Source organism: Gasterosteus aculeatus, chromosome 6 (assembly GCF_964276395.1).
Source record: "Gasterosteus aculeatus chromosome 6, fGasAcu3.hap1.1, whole genome shotgun sequence".
In the NCBI taxonomy this organism is placed as follows: Eukaryota; Metazoa; Chordata; class Actinopteri; order Perciformes; family Gasterosteidae; genus Gasterosteus; species Gasterosteus aculeatus.
Genome location: NC_135693.1, coordinates 13,520,273 through 13,528,307, shown reverse-complemented (window position 1 = coordinate 13,528,307; position 8,035 = coordinate 13,520,273). Strand labels below are relative to the sequence as shown.

The 8,035-nt window shown below is 42.2% G+C and overlaps 1 long non-coding RNA gene across 1 annotated transcript; it reads right to left on the bottom strand.

Moving 5' to 3' along the window:
- Positions 1 to 905: 905 nt before the first annotated feature.
- LOC144409525 (uncharacterized) lies at positions 906 to 2,265 on the bottom strand. Its single transcript, XR_013468021.1, has 3 exons — positions 2,083 to 2,265; positions 1,941 to 1,992; positions 906 to 1,859 (listed from the first exon to the last, which is right to left on the bottom strand). It is a non-coding gene; the product is annotated as an uncharacterized LOC144409525 (long non-coding RNA).
- Positions 2,266 to 8,035: the final 5,770 nt, after the last annotated feature.

Here is an 8,035-nt window from a genome sequence, read left to right as displayed (position 1 = left end):
CAATACTGACATACTTGTTTTGCCCCAAAAAAGCCTTGCTGGTTTTCAATCAGGTGATAATGGTCATTGTGTAGATATAACCAGACTGTCCGGGGATGAGGCGCATCGTGGGTTTGGAAACACTGAAGTCGTTTACGACCTGCTGCTGCATGGTGGAAGATTATGATTTTCACACCCAGATGTCTTTCGAAAGCATCTACATCGGAGAATGAGACCTTGTGCATTGGTCCAAAACCCAACGATCTATGTAGTTGAGTTGCAAATCTCACTTTATCTTGCAGGGACATGTCTGGATGATTAAAATGTGCTAAACAGAGCGAAAAGCACAGGTTATTATCAGTATTGTCAGGGGTGTGCAGAAACCGACCCTTCTTTGATAATATCACATCATATGGGACATTTGCTAATTTTAGATAACCCCCACCGTTTCTGTTTTTAGCTACGGTGATCACTAATTCCAATTCATCATCCGTTATAGTCTCATCATTGCTCTGTATCACTTGTGCAATTTGCTCCATAAACAAGTCAGAGTTGTACGACTCGTTTACGCGTAGAACAGCTTGTATGTCACTAGCCAATGAAGGTCCCCGTAACAAAACGTTCAGCACACTACCAGCCGGAGAGGCCTCTACAGCTCTATCAATTACACCCGCCACTATTTCTCTGACCATGTAGGGGATTTGCTCGAGGTCAGTAAGATCCACGTTTCTGAAATCAACCCCTTGTCTAAGCTCAAATGCATTGAATGAAGGCATCTCTCTCATGGTGACTGTCCTTCCCTCTATGCCTGAGGAGGTCTCACCCCCCCTCATTATCTCCCCTCCTCCTGTTAGTGTATCATCATGCCCCCCTTCTGTTCGGGCCTGCTCCCATGACCCTCCCTCATGACCCTCAGCAGAACCCCCAACACCCTGTTCATGCTCCACATCTCCATTTGCCCCCATCTGATTCAGCCGGTCGTCACATATTTCTGCCAACACACACCCCCCAGCCCCTGCATCATTGTCTGTGTACACAAGTGGGCCGTCTGCATGATCCAACACGTGGCTATTTGCGCCTGTGGTATTAAACCCTGGGTCTAGGACACTGACCAAGTCTGCATAGCCGCTATCTAGATACGATGAATGTTGTTCCGTATAATGAATTCTGTCAACATCATGAAAAGCTTCGGCAGGGTATGCAGCAGCAGCAGCAGCAGCAGCAGCAGCATCAACGCGCGATCTCTCCACCAGTGCACGTAGGCTTTTAAGCTGTTTCTCTGTATTCTGTAACAGGACCCTATACCCATCATCATTATTATTATGGTTATCCCCTGATCGATGTATATCACCCGTGCCCCTCTTCAAAAATTTTCTGGGGGGAGGCATACTACACGTCTGTATTGTTTATTTAGACACCACCCCTTATAGACACCATGCCTAGTAGATCACCTTGGATAAAATTTATTTGTAAGTAGAGCTATGATAGCTTCACTGGATGCATTCTGAGCTATCAGGTATTGTTTTATGGAACAGCCGTTGGCGTCCTGTGTTTGTCTAGCCTCCTCTTGTTTCTTACATAGATCGGTTACTATCTCTTTTAATGCGGTGTTGGAACGCCGCAGTTCACTGATTTCATTTATCAACTCTACATATAAGGGGTTAGCTGTGTCCCTCGGGTGCACAATCACCACCGTGGGTTCTGTGGGTATACCTGCTCTGTTTTGTTGAAATGGGGTTACACACTCTGCCGATGTTGCTCCTATTGTAGTACTCTCTTCTTCATAGTCACAGACCGCCTGCAGCATTTCCTCGTCAGTCAAACATTCTGGATAGTACCATGTGTCCTTTGTTGGTGTAGACCGGTCAATCTGCACCCTGCTGTACAAGCATACATGGTCAAAACATGTTATAAAACAAATGTCTATATATATATATATATATATGGATGATGTCACATACCTTGTAGAAGGTCTCTCAGACTGGACACCCGTATGTACTTTTTTTTTTTTCACTGGGGGAGCATAGAATTATAAAATCATTTGAATGATTCGTCAAATAATAAATATATAGAAAGCTTATATCATACTGTCATTTTCCCTACCTGTGCCAGCTCCCTGGTTGGGGCACGTAGTCGTTGTTGGTAGACAACTGAGTGCAGCAATCTCCTTTTCCAGTTTTTCAAGACTCCCATGTATAGGATGCGCGCTGTCATCTATTTCTAAAAGGTATAAATACCTATTAAAAAAATATATATAAATATATAAAAACAAATATGAATCACTCGACATAGTACAATCTTTAAAGCTTTTTATTTTTATTTTTTAATTTATACCAATGTATGTGTGTATATATATATATATATATATATATATATATGGAAATGGCTTAAATGTGAGGATGCACCAGTCTGCCAGGGTGTCAAGAAGTGAACCGTGGCTGTATCTATATAGTAAGGATCCTGTTTTTCACACACCAGGGTCTCAGTGGGGGTGGGGGTTCATATGTTGATTAAAACTAAACAAACTGCTCACTGTTTACCACATAAGGACTCTGTTTTTCTCCATCCCTGTGGGGCTCTCAAGCTATTTAGGGTTTAGCACCGTTTGGGTGCTGAGTGACATTATGCGACCCTAAGTCGACACGCTTGTTCCTCGTTAAAAACTGTATGTTTTCCTGAGGGTTTTTCCTCTGTTAGGTTACAATGTGTGTCCTGTTGGCTAAGAAGAAGATAGCCCCCTAGTTCATGCATTAAGCTGTTATTTTTGAATCTGAACAGAAGCACCAGTGTCTCACTGGTTTGTGGTGGGACCTCTCATACCATTGAAGAGAAGCAGAAGAAGACGTTTGGGGGTTGGCCCCCGGCTTGTGTACTGTGTCACATAATGCTACACTAAGTCGGCATATGTGCTCCTCGTTAAACCTTAAGATGTATGTTTTGCTGAGGGCTTTCCTCTGTTAGGTTACAAATTGTGTTCTATTGGCTAAGAAGATAGCCCCCTAGTTCATGCATTAAGCTGATATTGGTGAATCTGAACAGAAGAACCAATGTCTCACTGGTTTGTGGCGGGGCCTCTCATACCTTTGAATAGAAGAAGAAGAAGACGCCACTGGGACCACACTGGGATAGGCCTCTGCTGTTTCACTAAGAATCCTGGAGCGTGAACCATTCCAAAAGGAAAGTTCGATCGAGGCGCCAAATAACACATCTATATATATGATGAAACCCCTCCTACAGTCCCGTGTTTCCGGTCAAAACTAACGCCCATCGCATAAAACACCCCCTGATATGGCAAATTTCCAATCAAAACCAAGCACATCATCGTCAAAAATGGTTTACGTATCCATTCGTAAAATGACGCATTTCCGGGGCATGACTTCAAAATGGCGGCGGTCACATGCCCACCCCACACCCCTCCTACCCCCCAAAAGTTCAATGACGCATTTTTCCGGTCAAAATGGCGGCGGTCACATGCCCACCCCCCCACCCCTCCTACCCCCCAAAAGTTCCCTCTTGCACGCCCTCTGGCATGTGACTGAGGTCAAAGGTCACATGCACGCGCAAAAGTAGAGGCTATATACTACTCTCAGAGAAGAGCAGACTTCAGGTAACACAACGGTTGGGGGAGAACTTCAAAGAGATGCAAAATTACAGCGCCATTAGTGGAGCCACCACACAACGCATGTGAAGCAGGGAATCGTTTGACCCAGAGAGGAAGATTCAAAGGAGTTAAAACTGCAAAAGCAGAGCCGTACAGACAAAAACATCTCACCAGCTAAAGATTAACGGTGCAGACTGAGACCTTCTAAACACTGTTTGTGTAGTATGGGAGAGTTGAGAAGTGAAGGAGTCTTTACAGCGCTTATTAGTTATCCTCGCTGGAAGGATGCTGTTTTCTCGAATGTCAAACATTTTGTGGTTTTACGGTAAAAGGTAGGGGAAAAAAGCGTATTTTTGTTCACAAACAAATAGACTAATAAGCCATTCGCGCCGTCCCAGAAAGATGACATGTGACACAATCCCACTTTATCTGCTTGCTGCTTGAATGTTGGCTCACAGATGCCATGACGGCCCTAAAATTTTTATTGATGCTGACTCACTAGGCCGCCAACCAGAGTGGAAAATTCAGACTTAAATCCGTCTTAGATCTACGTCAGAGACAAAGGGACTTCTGTTTTAATGCACAACATCCACACAGGTGAGCTAACAAACTAAATAAACCAAAGAACATTCTTCTAATTGTTCTTGTTAGTTGTAATTAGAGAGATTGTGTCACAACATGGTTAGGGATTTTTACAATGACTGATGGGCACACACACACAGACACGCAAACAACTGTATAAATGACTGAAAAAACACAATAAACAGGACTCAAAACGTGCCATGTACTTAAGTTACCAGTAATGTGTCCTCTGACACCATGAAAACATCCATAGAAAGAATAAATGTTGAGAAAGTGGTCTTTGTCCTTCTAATCGAGTGACGATTGAATCTATGCCAGGGTTCATTAATTCATCTTTTTTATGCCTTATTGTGCCTTTTGAACGACACCATAGAGGAAAGGCCGGACCCCCCCACCACCACCACCACAAATTAGTCTCCTGCTGCGTCATGGTTTACTGTCTCTGTCAGAGTAATCACAACCAGATCTGTGCACACCGGAGACTTCGAGCCACTGCTGGAAACTTTGACGGACAGCCGGTCGCTCCCTTTCGTTGCCCGTGTCACCAGCGCGAGTTTAAAGTGACTGGTGCCAATGGCAACCACGGTGTTCGACTGTGTTTATTTTGCTTTCTTAAAGCGGCCAGCTAGTATTTGGGATTGCAGTGACATTACTTAGGAAACATTGTGCTGAAACAATAGTAAAATAAGTAAATGGGTACTGAAACTGAAGTAAAGAATATTTAGAAGAAGTGGACCGGTGATACTGAAGAGCACTTTGTATAAAAAGTGGGTACCTAATAAGCCTGACAAGAAAACCAATGTTCTCAATGGTATAGAAAAAAATCCCATTTTTAGAATTTTAATGACAAACATTCAAAATAACTCTTCATATTTGACTGTGAGCCATAAAGGGACCAAAAAAAAGAAGGGATACATCGAAACATGAAAAGTGCCGCCTTTGCTCTGATGGGAGTTGCTTCTGTGTGACTTGAAGTTGTAAAAGTAGAAGAGAGAAATGTTTATTGAAAGCGTGACTCGAAGCGTAGCTCAAAGTTTCGAGGTCATGATGACATCGTGTCCCGCCCATGCGTCGCTTGCACGTCGCTCGTGCGTCGTTCGGGCTCTCGCTTCGGCCTACGGCAGCTGGATCGTGACGACTGTGACGATAAGACCAAAAGCATTCCAACGTTCATCAGCAGCTACGCACAACGAGGCCTGCCTCCACTTTAGACATCCTTGGATGATTTTAAAGAGGACTTAAATGCAGTGTCTGATGATGGGTGCAGCCTGTAGATTCAGTGAGTGATATAAATCTTTGGATAAGAGAATCCGACATGAATAGACGAGAAGCCAGTGAAGTAAAACAAAACAGTATCTTGTCTCAACGGTTCATGGAACGCACAAAGGATATGAGGCATGTGGTGCCCAGCTGCGTTTATCCCGAAAGTTCAAGTTCTTCCTGTTAAAATATATATCGCTGCAACAATGGTGCTCCTAGTTTGCCTCTATGAGAATTAACTCTTATATTCCGCTGAAATAACAGGGCAATATATATGTATTTGATATATATATATATAAATATAAATAAATAAAATACCCAATTACGTAGTGAGCCTGTATGTAAAGAAAAATAAAATAGACATTGGTGGTCGAAGGGAGGTAAATTCAAGCTAAAATGCAGGTACAAATGATAAAATTAGACAATATATTCACTTCTAATGTGTTAGCTTCAAGATGTTGAGTATTGCTTCATGCTCGAGCCCACTGAAGAACACCCAAACAACGTCTGGCATGTTCCACCCATAATACGTTCTTGAAATGGAAGCAGACGTCGACCAGCCTCCACAGCTGAAAGGGAGCACTGCCGCTGACACATCTATGCAAGTATGTCATTGGTCACATGTGCATGGCATTAACAAAGACACAAACAAATCAGGGGTGTACCACAACCTTGTGATTAGGTTGATTTATGAAGATGTCACAATGCACTCCACAAAAATATGATCCACTTCCCGAAAAAATCCAAGTGGATGAGCATTTAATCTAGCGGCCTTTCTTAGTGACATCAAATTGCAAATTGCTCTGACTTATGCAGGCCGCAAAGTTCTCTTACATCAGTGGTTCATCAGTGGTAACAACGCACTTTGGAGGAGGAAAAATGTTCCTGACGCACCGCCCCAAATTCTATATGTTGAGTTTATATTGAAATAACATTGTGTGATTCCTCAATCTATGTTTTTTCAAATAAGTGAATAAAAATATCACGTAAACCAGATTGCTTTATCAGACAAGAACAAACATAATGTACAACCATCTTGTATGAACAATGAAAATTAAGTTCTATCTGTGAAAACATAACAAATGTTTGGCAGAAAATAGTTTATTGTGTCAGTAATTAACTTTTTTTGTACTGAACATTTTTTCAGCATAATAACAATTAGGTGCAACCAACCAGTTAAATATTTGGCATTAAAGAGTTTTACACTGCATATCTTTTTAAAACAATAACGTGAAACCCGTGCAAAACAAAACAAAATGAATCTCATAATGACAAAACACATTTTATTAATATTAGTCGGCTTTTCACTAGAAATCTTTTCAAAGGGTTTCTGACTTGATACGGCCACTCTCGATTCACGCTCAATGTTGAGCTCGGGTGTGTATTTAGTTTTGAGAGAGGCCACAGCAGTTTGTGTACCTTTCACTTTTGTAATATGGGAAGTTCTCAATATAAGTCTTAAAAAAATGAAATTTCCCCATTCTGTAATACTACTGCGACCCGCCGGAGGGTCACGCCCCACGGTTTGAGAAACATTGTCTTACATAACGGCAGAGTTTAAAAAGTTGGATGTTTGAAAGAAGCTCCCATTTAAAAATATGTTGTTTAAACAACAAATCACTACGACCAGAGAGGTAACAACGCTTCAGGGATCCTCATTGCCGCAGTGCCTCATCAATGACATCTTGGCAAAGAGGCATCTCTGAAAATGAAACATCTGATCAATAAAATCTTAAAGGACCGAAAATACACTGAGCCAGAGCCCACTGTATCATAAATCACCATTCAGACCACCATGATATCAAGCTGCACAGGGCTTGGATTTAGGCTACTTCCATTGGGGATCACTTATGTTCAAAGCCCTTGTAAATGATAAACGGCTGAGGTCATGACTGATATTTAAATGTTGACAGCTTCTTTTAACAGCTCCCTAAAGCATCAGATGATACATTTTTTAAAGTAATCTAGAGTGTGTCTTTATTCTTTCCCAGAAAAAATGTCTGTTTGCCCAATTTCAGCCACATTCAGAGATGTGCAATTTGCTTGCGTGTCAATATACATCATTGCAGGATCGCACTCATCACACTCCTCAACACCTCTGCTGTTTTTGCCTTGATTGGCAAAATGTAGCAGCCGGATCTCTGGGAACCCTGAACCATACAGGTTGCATAACTCTCCCTCTCAAAAGGTCTCTCTCTATTCCTTTTTCTCCCGTGTCCTCCTTTCAGTAAACACCTCTACTTTGACAGGGGTGGCAATTTTCCTCTCACTGATTGAAGAGTAAAGCTGCTGCTGGTCCGCCACACAGACTCCTGCCCTGCCCTGCCTCGCTCCCTCTCTCACTTTGTGCTATCAGTCATTTAAGAGAACCTCCCCCAAAATCTTAATCCTTCATGTCTCAAGGCCCCTTAAGAACGCAGTCTGAGCCCTCAATGTCTCCTCTGGACTTTTTTTTTTTCATTCGCTCTTGAGATTCAAAGCAACAAATGCGGTGCAAATTTTTAAGTTAGTAGTTATTCTTCAGTCACAAAGTGTTTTTTCCAGGAGCACGACTTGGGCTAATAAGTGCATTCAGACTCGTGGACAAACAAACACAAACTCTACTTTAAAGAG